Source organism: Saimiri boliviensis, chromosome 14, assembly GCF_048565385.1.
Source record: "Saimiri boliviensis isolate mSaiBol1 chromosome 14, mSaiBol1.pri, whole genome shotgun sequence".
NCBI classification, from domain to species: domain Eukaryota; kingdom Metazoa; phylum Chordata; class Mammalia; order Primates; family Cebidae; genus Saimiri; species Saimiri boliviensis.
The window spans coordinates 48,477,386-48,492,091 of NC_133462.1; the positions used below are offsets into that span (position 1 = coordinate 48,477,386).

Below are 14,706 nucleotides of genomic sequence, written 5' to 3' on the forward strand. Positions count from 1 at the left end.
CACCACACAGTGCCCAAGTCCCACTTGAACCCAAAGCACCACCCCACAGGCAGCCCCCATCCCCAGGGCCCCCACCGGCAGGGCGCCCACGTATGTTAGTGCACACCAAAACCGATGCTCCCCCGTGCTGGCACACGCAAGCTGTAGCTGTACAGGCCCCTGAGTTCTGGCAGCCTTTGGCCTCCTTGTCTCCAAATGCCCAAGCACTCACTCTCCCTACAAAGTCACCCAGGTCCTTGGTGACAAACAGGACCATCTGACATGCCCTTAAAGGCCCAGGTGGGGCCCCTGGGAGATGTGGAGGGGACATGCCCTTATGACCTCCTCCTCCCTCTGACCTGTTCTCCCCACCTTCCAGGTCTTTATGTTACATCTTTCAGGGAGACTTCCCTGGCTGCCCAAGTCTGATGTGGGTGCTCCTGAAGCAGCATCCTGCCCTGTCCCTCCTTCCCCTCAGTTTGTCAGTACCGGTGTCAGTTATTTATTTCACTGTTTTTTTTTTTTTTTTTTTTTTTTTGAGATGAAGTTTCACTCTTGTTGCCAGGCTGGAGTGCAATGGTGTGATCTCGGCTCACCACAACCTCCACCTCCTGGGTTCAAGCAATCCTCCTGCTTCAGCCTTCTTAAGTAGCTGGGATTACAGGCACACGCCACTACAACTCGTTAATTTTGTATTTTTAGTAGATACGGCATTTCTCCATGATGGTCAGGCTGGTCTCGAACTCCCAACCTCAGGTGATCTGCCCACCTCAGCCTCTTAAAGTGCTGGTATTACAGGCGTGAGTCACTGCACCCAGCCAACTTCACTTTCTCAAAACTGGGTCAGGCTGTTCTGGTCTCATGTCTTTCGGCCCCAGACTCAGGTGGCTATGCATAGCCACAAGGCAGGTGCTCCCTACATACTGGCCTCAGGGATGGAAGACCAGAGCATACCCCTGACAGACCCCAACATCCACTCCATCTCCAATCCAAGTTCCTGCTTTTCTTTTTTTTTTTTAAATTTTTTAATAGAGACAGGGTTTCACTGTGTTAGCTAGGATGGTCTCGATCTCCTGACCTCGTGATCCACCCGCCTCAGCCTCCCAAAGTGCTGGCATTACCGGCCTGAGCTACCTTGCCCAGCCAAGTTCCCGCTTTTCTTTTCCTTTCTTTTCTTTTCTTTTTTCTTCTTCTTTTTTTTTTTTTTTTTTTTTTTTTTTTTTTTTTGAGACGTTTCGCTCTTGTTACCCATGCTGGAGTGCAATGGCGCGATCTCGGCTCACCGCAACCTCCGCCTCCAGGCAATTCTCCTGCCTCAGCCTCCTGAGTAGCTGGGATTACAGGCACGCGCCACCATGCCCAGCTAATTTTTTGTATTTTTAGTAGAGACGGGGTTTCACCATGTTGACCAGGATGGTCTCGATCTCTTGACCTCGTGATCCACCCGCCTCGGCCTCCCAAAGTGCTGGGATTGTAATCCCAGTGGCTTGAGCCACTGCGCCCAGCCCAAGTGCCCGCTTTTCAATCACCTCTTGCATTAGTAAGGCCCCATGCCTGCTTAAAAGGCTGAGGTGCTTCTGGAGTTGCCTGCTGATCTGCCACCAGCACACGCACCTAGATTGGTAAAGCTGGCTAGCCGAGCTGTTTCCTTAGAGATCAAGGAGCACGGATCCCGAAGGGCAAGGAATGGGTGAGTTTAGATGACGGGAGGTGGAGAGAGGAAGGCAGGGATGAGAAGACTCTGAGTTGAGGAATAGCAGAAGGTCCTGGGGCAGGGGTTGCTGTCAGCTGAGGCAGAAACTTCCCCTCTTCCCCACGTGTCCCTTTTCAGTCTTACCTGCCCCATCTGAGGGCTCCTAAACCCAATCAGTCCTGACTCAGGAATCCAGAGGTCCCTTAAACCTGTGCCCAACTGGCCCAAGAGGACTCGGGCTCAACAAAGGGTGTCAACAGATCCCCTCTAAACTGCCAAACACACCGACACTCACACACAACCTCTTTCCCGAACACACAAACAACTCTGGTTCTCCAAACTTCAAGTTCATCAGTGCCCAGAAAATGGTAACACAGATAGCCAAAATCAGCACCAAATGGCGGGTGCCACCATGGTGAAGAGTATGGATCTAAGGTCAGGTGAACCCAGTAGAAGAGAAGAATTTACACTATGAAAAGCAAAGGTCCCTGAAGCTTTCAGCCAGTTCCAACAGGCTAATGTGTACAGTTGTACAGACTGTGCACTACACAACTCTAAAAGAGGCTCATTCACCTAGACTTGTACATCCATTTCAAGAATTCTCTGGCTGAAAGCAGTCAAGTGCCTCTCTTGTCTACCTCAGATATCGAAGAGAAGCCCTCTTGCTACCCACCTCTACCCAACTCAAGATTTGACACAGGTCCCCTTCCTCTGTTCTCTGATCCTGTTTCCTGTTCTGGTCCCTAGGAGTTACTGGCTAGGGTATGTTAGCCAACTAAGAGGAGAGGTCCCCTCTCTCTGCTCCACCAGCCCCCATTAGGGAGCCCACCATTGGGCACTCTCTGCCACTCCTCTCTTCCTCAGCCCCTCGCCCTGGCCAGACTCCCCCACATTACGTGCTCCTAGGCCAGGGAGATGGCTGGGGGGGTCCATGATCACCATGGAAGCAAAGTTGAGAGAGCAAAAGCCTTGACTGCCCACTACTGCCCCTCCCCAGCTATGCCGGCGTTGAAACCCCAATCTGCTTGGGGGACCAGAAGCTCTTCCTTTTTCTCCCACTCTACTCTCCCTTCCTTCTTGACATGTCTAATGTCCTCACTGTCTCCCTGGAGCTCTCGGAGGCCCTGCCTGGTTCCCATGGGTCAGAGGAGCCAGGCCAGGGTCTCCAGAGCACAGGCCCCTGCCTGCCTGTCCACATACACACACACCCCCCACACCTGACCCTCCACACACACACACACACACAATCACAGCCTTCCACAAACACACACACACCTGGCCCCCCCCCCACACTTACACACCACACTCACACACACATCACTCAGCCCTCCACAAACACACACACCTGACCCTCCACATACACACACACATCACACTCAGCCACACACACACACACACACACACACACTCCTCCACCTGCTGAGAAGAGAGGAGCCAGGCAAGCCTGAGAAACGGCAGGGGCTGAAGGAGCCACTCCCTCTGCTTTCAGCAGTGTCCTATTCAAGCCCCACTGACCTCACCCCACCTGCCTCTGCGCCAGCTGTACCTGCACGCGGGCTTCCTTCCACCCCTCCCCATCCCTTTTATTCCCCCTTCTCTCCCCACCCTACCGCACCCTCATAGAACAGGCCGGAACCAAAACCTCACAGGGATGGTTGAGTGACTTCAGACTCCTTCAATAGGGCTAGAGGGTGGGGAGAGGTTGTTCGGGTGAAGGTGGGGGACCTCACACCCCGAACAGGCTGAGAGCTAAGACAGGAAAACCCTCCTCACCCTCCACTGAGGAATGCCAGGTCCTGTCTTGTGTGGCCAGGCAAGAGTTAATGCTTTTAAGTCAGTGTTGAAGGCAGCTCACGCCAAGGCTCCCCTCCCTGTCTAGCCTTTCCCAGGCGCCAGGGCCAAAGCAGGAGGCCCCATGAGTCCCGGGCAACCCCCCGCCCCGCTGACCCCCGCCCCCAGAGCCCGTCAGGGGGTCTATGGGGTCCCCTCAGTTGTCATCATGAAAGGGCATCAGCCCAGTCTGACATATTTCCACAACCACTCCTCCGGCCGGAACCCCTCTTAACGCTGGTCAAGTCCTGACTCCTCTGGTCTTCCATGGAAACCAACGCTGATGACTTTTCTGTTTCGCTATCTGGCAAAATTAGATGTATTTTAAATCCTTTTCATTCTAATATCAAAAGTGATACACTTTGTTGTATTACTTTTAGATACTACAGATATAAGAAAATGAATAGGAGCCACGGTCTTTAAAAAAAAAAAAAAAAAAAGTCAAGGATTTCACCATGTTGGCCAGGCTGGTCTTGAACTCCTGACCTCAGGCGATTTCCCCCCAACACACACACATGAAAAGGAAGTCAACAAAGGATACTGCCCATCCCCAGCTCCGGGAGCTGCTCTGCCTGCTGTACCTCCTCTAACTCAGCACCTGCCTGCATGCTGGACTTCTAAGAAAGCCTTCAAACGGCTGGTCCTGGACCCGCACAGCATCTGCCTGCCTCTGCACCAGGGCACCACCAGCCATACCTGGGACCAGGCCCTGCTCCCAGGTTCCTCACCCCCTTTGTGGAGGGATGGGAGGGGGCGGGACAAAGGCCCTCTGGGAACTAGTTCTCACTGCATCTTGTTCCACAGGCTGCACATTCCATTCTGAGTCAAGCAGGGGGCGGGGACTGGGGGAGGTAAGGCAGAGGGGAGGAGAACGGTCTGGCCTCCTCTGGGGCGGATCCCCCAGGGAGCGCCAGGCTTGGCAGGGATTACAACAAAAACCACCAGAGCGGGAGGGGAGCCAGTCTGTGGAGGGGGCTCCTGCCCAGTCTGGGGCTCCTTCCCCTCTCTCTCCTCTCAAGCCAAAACGCTGACACCCTCGCTGGGACAGGTCCCAAAAAGACCCAGGGGACAATGTAGGGGGTAACACTAATACCCTCCCCCCAACCTTGCCCCAATCCCTTGGGCAGTTTATGGGGCTTCATGCCAGGGCTATTTAAATACTAAGGCCACCGCTGGGGGGACAGTGGAAGGAACTGAATTCCAAATTTGATGACTTCCCAGTGTCAGACTTCCTGTGACCAAAAGGCCCGGGTATCGTAAGCTATTTGAGAAGAAAGGTGGCAGCTGGTGATGCTGTCCCCACTTCTTCCTTCTTTTCCTCTACTATGCCATACACATTCCTCTCCCCAGAAAGCACCCGTGGCTGAAGCCCTCAACATGTGGCTGCAGATCTCAGGACGTCTCCCAGCTGTGCACACCCGGTGCACACTCAGAACTCAGAGGCCCGGCTGCAGACACAACACATCCTGGGGCTTTGGCTTGTCCATGGAAGACCTTGGGAGGAGGCAGGGGAGACCTCAGCCACTTCCTCCTCACCTCACAGCCTCTAGGAGGTCTGACCACGGCTGCTGTCCATCAAGACCATCAGGATCCTCCCTGAGAGCAGCACCACAGTCCGCTCGCTCTTGCCAGGAGTGAGCAGGGAGGCAGGCCCCAGGGCCTCCAGGTACTCACAAAAGAGGCAGCCCGTGGAAGCAGAGGGGTCTTCTTAAAGCAAGAAGGACCTTCTGCCACCACCCCCCTCCCAGGGCAGGACAGCCACCTGCAGCTACAAGGTTCTATGCTGTGAGGCCAGCCTCGGTGGTTCTCACCTGTAATCCCAGCGTTCTGGGAGGCTGAGTTGGGCTTATCGCCTGAGGTCAGGAGTTCGTAACCAACCATGGCCAACATGGAAACTACATCTCTACTGAAAATACAAAAATTAGCGGGGTTTGGTGGTGCATGCCTGTAATCCCAGCTACTGGGGTGCCTGAAGCAGGAGAATCATTTGAATCTAGGAGGTGGAGGTTGCAGTGAGCCCAGATTGAGCCACTGCACTCTGGCCTGGGCAACAGAGCAAGACTCTGTCCCAAAAAATAAAAATAAAAATAAAAAAAAAGGTGGCTGGGCACCGTGGTTCATGCCTGTAATCCCAGCACTTTGGGAGGCTGAGGTGGGTAGATCATGAGGTCAGGACTTCAAGACCAGCCTGGCCAAGATGATGAAACGCCATCTCTCTAAAAATACAAAAATTAGCCAGGCATCGTGGTGGCCACCTGTAATCCCAGCTACTCGGGAGGCTGAGGCAGAAGAATCGCTTGAACCCAGGAGGCGGAGGTTGCGGTGAGCTGAGATCGCGCCACTGCACGTCAGCCTGGGTGACAGAGCAGACTCCATCTCCAAAAAAGAAAAAGGTTCTATGCTGTGGACTACATAGGCTGGACAGAAACCTTTTCCTAGGGGAGCTTCGAAGGCTTCATCAGCTGGGCTTTCAGCTAGGTCCATGGCATACAACAAGGGCTCTTAGGAGGGAACTGCTGCATCACAGCTGCTCAGAGAAAAGTATTTGCATTTTTTTAAAAACCAGTCACTCTAGATCAGAGAAGCTGACAGAGGTTGGAGGAACCCTGCTGAGCTGGCCTGTAGCAATATCCTAATCAAGTCTTCCCGAGGACTAAGGAAGGGGCAGTCAAAAACGGGGGTAGTCACCGAGGCAAAGACCACCATCCAGAGCATGGCTTCCTGCTTCGGGGCAGGGAGCTGACAGAAGGGAAGCAATCCTCCGTGGGTCTAGTTCCCCATCTGGTAAGAGGCATTGTGATGGCCTCCCTGGCTGACATATCCAGGTTCCAGAAAGGGGACTAGGAAAGGGTGAGGATCGCAGCGAGTTCAGGCAGGAGCGAGCCCTCTTAAGCAAACACTGAGCACAAAAATAACTCCCATTCAAAGCACGATTTACTGTGTGCCTGGCCGGCCCTCCCAGCACAGAGCCCTTTTCAAACACTCAGCTTCACCCCTGAATGTGGCTGGGGGAGGGGGCTCAGGAGCACAGCTGCATTTGAATTCCGCTTTTTCCGGTGGTGTCAGCTTCCTGGAGACTTACCCAGAGGAGCTGCCCAATAAGGACCAATCTCAAAGCACCCCCAGAGAGGAGAAAACCTTTGTAGAATGCAGCGTCAGCCTCTCAAGGGCAAGGACACCTAGATCCCTTGGTGGAAGAGGCCTAGCACAACCAGCACTTGTCTGGCAACAGCAAACCCCAGAGCCTTTACCATTCACGGAGCACCGCTGCTGCAGACACCATCAGCCATTGGCCTCCCAACAGTTCTAAGAGGAAGATAGTATCACTGTTATTGTCCCATTTCACAGAAGGGAAAACAGAGGCTCGGAGATGTTGTGGGACAAACATTTCTCCTGGCCCTAAATCCTTCTCACTGTGGATGTTTTCGTTAGTCTGCCAATCACCACTGTAGCAAAATGCCCACTACGGGGCTCTCCCACCAAGAGGAATGATGGGTGCAGGTGGAACGTGGAGTATTCTCCGGAGCCAAAGCAGCACATCCTCCAGGACTTGACCCTGGCACTCCTGATCACAAAATCTGAGCTGGAGGTGGAAAGCCCTGCCCTCCAAGCAAGTGTAATCCAAATCATCAAGTCAGCCTCCTAACTGACCTGATTCCATCCTTGTTCCCCTTCAAGCTATTCACTACTAGTCAGCCAAGGTGATCTCTCTTTTTTCACTTATGAAAGTAATTGGGACCGGGTGTGGTTGCTCACACCTGTAATCCCAGCACTTTGGGAGGCTGAGGTGGGTGGATCACAAGGTCCAGAGATCGAGACCATCCTGGCCAACATGGTGAAACCCTGACTCTACTAAAAATACAAAAAATTAGCTGGGCACGGTGGCTCGTGCCTATAGTCCCAGCTATCAGGAGGCTGAGGCAAGAGGATCGCTTGAATCCAGGAGGTAGAGGTTGCAGTGAACTGAGACATGTTGCCCTCCAGCCTGGCGACAGAGCAAGACTGCGTCTCAAAAAAAAAAAAAAAAAAGTGAATTGGACAGGTGTGGTGGCTCACACTTGTAGTCCCAGCACCTTGGGAGGCCGAGAAGGGCGGGATCATTTGAGGTCAGTAGTTCGAGACCAGCCTGATAAACATGGTGAAATGCTGTCTCTACTAAAAATACAAAATTAGCCAGGTGTGGTGACACAAGCCTGTAGTCCCAGCTCCTGGGGAGGCTGAGGCAGGGGAATGGCTTGAATTCGGGAGGCAGAGGTTGCAGTGAGCAGAAATCCCATCACTGCACTCCAGCCTAGAGTATATCTCAAAGCAAACAAAAGTAATTCATGACCATTGTAGAAAAGTGAAGAAACAAACAGAAGATAAAGAAGGAAATTAGAGCATCCATATGTCCGGTGTCCAGAGCTAACCTCTGTAAATCCTGTGATGTACCCTCCCAGTCTTCCCTCTAGGCATGTGTACATGATGGCCACGTGTATACTTATGATGTTCTATACAAGACTGGGGCTGTACCCTAGTTTTATGTCCTGATTTTTTTCACTTCTTATGTACATTTTCCAGGTTACAAACTGTTGTTTGTTAACCACGTTTGTTGGGGGTTTGGGGGTATGGTTTGTATAACGCCACCTGGTATTAAATTTAGAAAGGACAAAAGGGTCTGCAGCAAAAACAATCCTTTGGCCGTCCCATTCCTCAGCCATCATTTCCCTCCCCTGGGGCAACTATGATAACCGTTTCTTGTGTCCCATTACATCTTTTAAAATCATAGAGCAGATCATGTCACTCCCCTACTTAAAACTCTCTGATGGCTTGCCATCGCCTGCAATAAAATCCAGACTCCTAACCAGTCTTACCAGGCTCTGGCTCTGGCTCTGGCTCTCACTCTCCAGTCTCTCTTCTCCAGCCACATAGCTGTTGCCCATGTTCTGGCCTCAGGGGATTTCATGTGCTATTCCCTCTGCCTGCAATCCCCCTTCTCCAGGTCTCTATGCAGCTGGCTCCTTCTCATCCTTCAGGGCCTGGGCTGAGCTGTCCTCTTCCCAGGATGGCCTTCACTGGCCTCCCAATCTAGGGCCACCACTGCCTGACCTATATATGTTTTCTGTCACATCACCCTGCGGTATTTCTTTCACATTGCGTGTCATAATCTGATAGTCGTGGTTACTTAAAATTATTTACTGTCTGTCTCTCTGCAATAGAAAGAAGCCTCTTTGAAGGCAGGCACGCTGCCTGTCTTGTTCTCCGGTTATCCCACAGCATAGCACAGGCCCTGGCACATAGCAGGCAGTCAACAATTTCTGTTGAAGGAATGAACGGGATGACCACAGTGCCGCTTGTCACCACTAAAAACTGCCAATTGCAGGATCTCCAACACAAAGAAGCAACCTTCTGGCCATCCTCCCGCATGCCTGGGGTGGAGGTTGGAGGGTCTGAGAAAGGAGGACAGGAGCCTGTTGTCCAAAGCAGTGTGGCTGGGCGGCAGCAGCCTGTTCTTCCTCCTGCTGGCTCAGCTCACCCCTTACCTGTGCTATGCATTTGCAGAGTCCCGAACCAGATAAGGAACGTGTGACAAACCCAAATGCCTAGAAAATCCTCCAACTCCAAGTAGAAAAGTTGGAGGTGACACTTTTGCCCCTCGCCCCAAATCCCACATCCCATCCACCCAGGCAGCTGTGCTATTCCAGGTTCCCTAGTGAGCCCAGCAGCAGGTGACAGACACAGACACTACTCAGGGAGCAGGGCTCCTTCCGGACTCTTCCCCTGGGCCCCAGACACCTGGGCTCCTCTCTCTGGAAATTCACCCAGACCCCAGAGACACAAATGCGCGTCCAATCCTGAGCCAGCAGCCCAGGCTGAGGATGCTCAAGGGACACGCTTTTGGAGACACTTCTGTCCTGGGACCCGATTTCCTTGGAGAGAACACTGCAGATGGGCCAAGATTGATTTTTAAGAATGAGGAAGGCCGGGCGCGGTGGCTCAAGCCTGTAATCCCAGCACTTTGGGAGGCCGAGGCGGGTGAATCACGAGGTCAAGAGATCGAGACCATCCTGGTCAACATGGTGAAACCCCGTCTCTATTAAAAATACAAAAAAGTAGCTGGGCATGGTGGCACATGCCTGTAATCCGAGCTACTCAGGAGGCTGAGACAGGAGAATTGCCTGAACCCAGGAGGCGGAGGTTGCGGTGAGCCGAGATCGCGCCATTGCACTCCAGCCTGGGTAACAAGAGCGAAACTCCGTCTCAAAAAAAAAAAAAAAAGAATGAGGAAAGGAGGGAATAAAATGTTTTCACAAAAAACTGAAAGAAGGGAGGGAGAAAGAAGGAAAAAAAGAAAAAGGAAAAAGACTCAAGGCGATGGCACTAGCCAAGGAGTAGGAGGGAGAAGTTTGATCTGAGGGGCTGATTTAGGAAAGGGTGAGAGAGAGTACAAGATCTCTTCCTCCCCAGAAGTGGACAATATTATAATCCATTAGGTGAGCACAATCGCCACTTGCTCTTCTGGACTCTGTACAAGGTCAGTTGAGTAATAATGAGCTAATTCTTATTTAGCACTTACTATGTGCCAGGAACTGTTCTCAGTTTCACTATATGAAGCCAATTAGTCCTCAGGACAACCCCACGAAGTGCTCATATTAACCCTATTTTATGGCTGAGGAAACTGAGGCACAGCGGTTAAGTTAAATGTCCCACAGTCATACCACCAGTGGCATCTGGATCTAACTCCGGCTCCAGGACTCTTAACCACTAGGCTCTATTTGGCTCTCAGTGGTCCAGGTAGGTGGGTCCCTACACTCCTGGAGATCATGCCTTCCAAACCAGTATCCCCTAAACCAGGTGTCCCCAGACTTTTTACACAGGGGGCCAGTTCACTGTCCCTCAGACCGTTGGAGGGCGGCCACATACTGTGCTCCTCTCACTGACCACCAATGAAAGAGGTGCCCCTTCCTGAAGTGCGGTGGGGGGCCGGATAAATGGCCTCAGGGGCCCGCAAGCTGTCCGCGGGCCATAGTTTGGGGACGCCTGCCCTAAACGATCACGACATGCCAGTTTCAAAGATGGGTGCATAACTCTGCCCATATCCCATGCGGGAAAGTCCGAACCCACGCTGCTCATCGATGGGGAACTGGAATCCAAAAGTGCTGAATCCCAGCATCTTGCGAGGCGCTTTCTAATGAAGCACAGTGGAAACAAGGGTCAGCCTCACGCCCTGACTCAGGACTGCGCCCAGCCGCGGATTACGGAGCCAGGGAGTCGGGGAGCTAGCTGGCCAGCGCCGCGTCCTATGAGTCCGAAAGCAGGACCGCGGAAGGCAGGGAGGCCGCCTCAAGCCCAAGGCAGAGGGCAGAGGGCAGAGAGCGGCCTGGATCGACGGAGAGCACCGCCCGGCCGGAACCGGGCTTGCCTCCCTAGACTGCGAAACGAGCAGAGTTATGCACCCATCGTGGAAACCCGCATGTCGTAATCATTTGGGGGATACTGGTTTGGAAGGCATGAACTAACTCAGGGAGGTAGGGACCCACCTACTTGGACCACTGAGATCCAAGTACAGCCTAGTGGTCAGGAGCATCGTCTCTGGCTGTCTTTGACCAGATCCCTTCACCAGCGCCAGCGCCGAGGCGTCCTGCCCGGAAATTCCCAGAGAGTCAAAGCAAACTTCCCAGGAAAACTCCTCGGCTTCCTCCAAGCCTCTGTCACCGAGGCGGCTGCCAAGAGCGCCAGCGGAGTCTTTGCAGCTGCCGCGGGCCCTCCAGGGCGGGAGCCGCAGCTGGAGCGCTCGGGGTCCTCCCGGAAAGGTCCAGGGCTGAAGTTCAAAATTCACTTCCCGCCCAGGCCGGGCTCACCGCCCCGCCTGGGACTCTCCGGCAACCCCCACGTCTCTGGCCTTCCCCAGCTCCAGTTAAGTCCTGGAGCGCCTCCAGCCTGAAGACCCATGCGGGCAGCTGGGCAAATCCCGCGGGCGATCCCTGCGCGCCTGGGGACGCGAAGCAGTGAGAGCCGGCGCACACACACGACCTTGTGTGTGCGTGTGTGTTTACGTACAGAACGCGCGGGGTGGGAAAACAATGGCGAGCCGCTGGGAACTGAGCGACTAACCGCTCCGCATCTCCCTACCCCTAGGCGCGATCAGCGTTTGCAGCGAAATCGGGATGAACAGGCTCAGCTCCGAGATCCCAGGGCGGGAGGCGGGGGTAGTAAGAAGCAGCCTGGGGTGGGGGTGGGGGTGGAACAGGAGCAGTCGGAGCAGAAAACAAACAGGATGCGGCGCCGGTCTGGTCTGCTGGGGAACGACCCTGGAACCGTGGCAAGGGGTGCGCGTCTGTTCCCCAGAACCCCACGCAACCATGGCGGAGGAGCTCTGCGCCTAGTCGCAGGCACCTGAGCCCCACGCAGGACGCGCGCAGGTCGCCTGGGCTTCCCGCTGAGAAACCCTTAAACCAGGGGCATAGTCGAGCTTATAAGAAAGACCTAGGTTCCCTGCGGTCCGCGAGGAGCGGGTTGGGGGTGCATCCTAAGCTCGACCCGCGTGGTTCGCGCGCGCGAACACACACACACACACACACACACACACACACACACACACACACAGTGCCTTACTGGCTGCCACCCCTCTCCACAAGGACTCGGGTCTGCCAGGGTGGAGTCGCCACTGCCCAGCGTTGTTGGCGGTAGGTGAGGGTCCGTCCCTCCTCGAAAAACTTTGCATAGGGTGGAAACTCGCAGGGAAGAGAGCCAGTGGGTGCCCAGAAACGTCGGGGCGCGAGTGTCAAACTTCAGAGGGGTGGGGGAGATGGGTGCGACGGCGCGATCGCGGCGCGGAGGGGCGCACTTACTAATCAGCCAGGCGCGGGGCTCGGGGCTCGGGGCTCGCGGCTCCGCGCTCCTGCTCCTCCTCCGTGCAGTCCTCGCGGCGCAGCCTGGGCTTCCCGTTCACATGCCCCCGCGACGCCGCGGGCGGGCCGGGTTGAGGCCGCTGGGCTGGGAGGGGGCACGCCCCCCCGCCGTCGGCCGTGGAGTCGCCGCGGACCCACGGCCACCCTGGGTCCGCGCCCCACGGGGGGCCGCCGTCCGGGGCTGCGAGCTCGGTTCCGGCCGGGCGGCGCCCTCTCCGCCGAGCCAGGCCGCTCTCTGCCCTCTGCCCTCTGCCCTGGGCTTGCGGCCGTCTCCCTGCCTTCCGCGGTCCTTGCTCCGCGACTCGCCAGACGCGCCGCCCGCCCTGCTCTCCGGCTCTCGGGCTCTCCGGCTCTCCCGCTCCGCGCTCAGCGGCTCGGCTCGGTTCCGAGTCAGGGCCTACGAGGCTGACCGCTGAGCTCTGGGCTCAGACCCGGGCTTGCCGCTCCTGGGCCCGGGTTCCAGGACCCGTGCTCACACAGTCCAGTTCCAAGCCGGGACGCGAGCAAGGCGCTCGCGGCTGGCTGCTGCGAGGCGACTGGGCAGCCTAGAGGAGAAAGAGGGAGGGAGACTGAGAGCGCGCAGGGGGAGGAGGGAAGGAGAGAGGGTGGGGACATGCAGAAGATGGGAGGGACAGAGAGTTTCCTCCTCCTCCCTGCAGCCGGGTCCATCCAGGCATCAACAGCTGGAAACCTCTGTTGGAAAGGGGAAAGCTAAGGTTTCCGGGCGGCGGGGGAGGGTGAAGGTGGAGTGAGGGGTGTAGAGAAGAGCAGGAAGAAGGTGGATTCTGCCCGCTCCCATTGCTCAGGTATGAGGGTCTCCTCAGAGAATCTTCACTCCTTACAGCAAGACCTAAGAAGTTGGTCCAGCTCCAAGCCTCCCAGCGCCTGCAGACAGATGGCCTGGAGTCAAGGTTTTTAAAAACTCCGTTTCTACGGACCTCTCTTAAGAACCTGATCACCTGTAGCTAGATGGCTTCCTGATGTCTCCGACCACTCCCTAATCCTGTCATTTGCAGCCTCTCAAATAAATCTCTTATTTTCTCCTGTCCTGTTATATGGGAGGATAGGGGAGAATGGAGAGTTGGCTTCCTTTTATTCAACATGTTTATCAAATGTCTACATGTCACCGGGCACGGTGGCTCACACCTGTAATCCCAGCACTTTGGGAAACCGAGGGAGCAGATCACCTGAGGTTAGGAGTTCAAGATCAGCCTGGTCAACGTGGTGAAATCCCTGCTTTACTAAAAACACAAAAATTAGCTGGGTGTGGTGGCACATGCCTGTAATTGCAGCTACTCAAGAGGCTAAGGCAGAAGGATTGCTTGAACCCAGGAGGTACAGGTCGTCATGAGTGGAGATCGCACCACTGCACTCCAGCCTGGGGGACAGAGTGAGACACCGTCTCAAAAAAAAAAAAAAAAAAGTCTACTTATGACTGGCTCATCTGGGTGCAAGGGACACGAAGGCAAATGAGACACTGTCCTGCCTTTTCTGGATTCTGATTTTGTAGAAGAACGGGTCAATGTACCTTGCATTGAAGTTAGAGAGCTAAGATAGGGCAGGAAAACGGGCGTGGGGCCACCAAAGACAATGGGGTGTGGGGACTGGAACCAGAGTCTTCTTGGGAAAGTGGCATCTGAAATGGGTCTTGGAAGGACCTGTGGGTGTAGGGCAGGTTAAAGGAGTGACAATCGTGAACCTACTAAGAAGTCTATGCCCACAGTGTGGGTGGCCTGCGTGTCCAAAGGTGATGGTCAGCAAGGCTCTCAAGACCTTCAAAGGGCTTTGATTTCATCCTTGCCCATTGCTTTGCTTGGCTAACTCCTTTTATTCATCTTTTAGGTCTCAGCCTAGATGTCAACTTTCCCAGGAGCCTTTCTTGATGGCCACATCTGGGCAAGGCTTTCCATCTATGGGCTCTGGAAAACTCCCCACTTGTAAATAATATAGTAGCCATTCATTTGTCTGTCTCCTCTTTGGACTGTAAACCCCACAAGGACAGCGGTGTGTCTCTCCACTATGCCTAGCCAGGGACTGGTAAAGAGCAGAGCAGACTCTTGGTAAATACTTACTGGTCAATATTTGTTGATAGAAGGAAATGGGGAGCCACCGAGGCAAGGCCTCAGATGCCATCAGTCTCGCTGGAGGTAGGAAGGAAGCCAGTGACCAGACCATGGCAGTGGCCAGAGTGTAAATGATGCAGGCCTGAGCTAAGCTGGGAGTAGGGGGAATGGAAAGGAGAAAACAGGTGGATGCCGCAGAGTTGGAGAAACCAACATTAAGGACCTGATTTTTGGATAACTATGGATGAAG

The 14,706-nt window shown here is 54.5% G+C and overlaps 1 protein-coding gene across 1 annotated transcript in view; it reads right to left on the bottom strand.

Moving 5' to 3' along the window:
- Window positions 1-12,938, bottom strand: part of SOX13 (SRY-box transcription factor 13) — a 60,191-nt gene extending 47,253 nt beyond the window's left edge. Inside the window, 1 exon segment of the mRNA XM_010348909.3 lies at window positions 12,334-12,938. The gene's annotated coding sequence lies outside the window, so the exon portion shown is untranslated.
- Window positions 12,939-14,706: the final 1,768 nt, after the last annotated feature.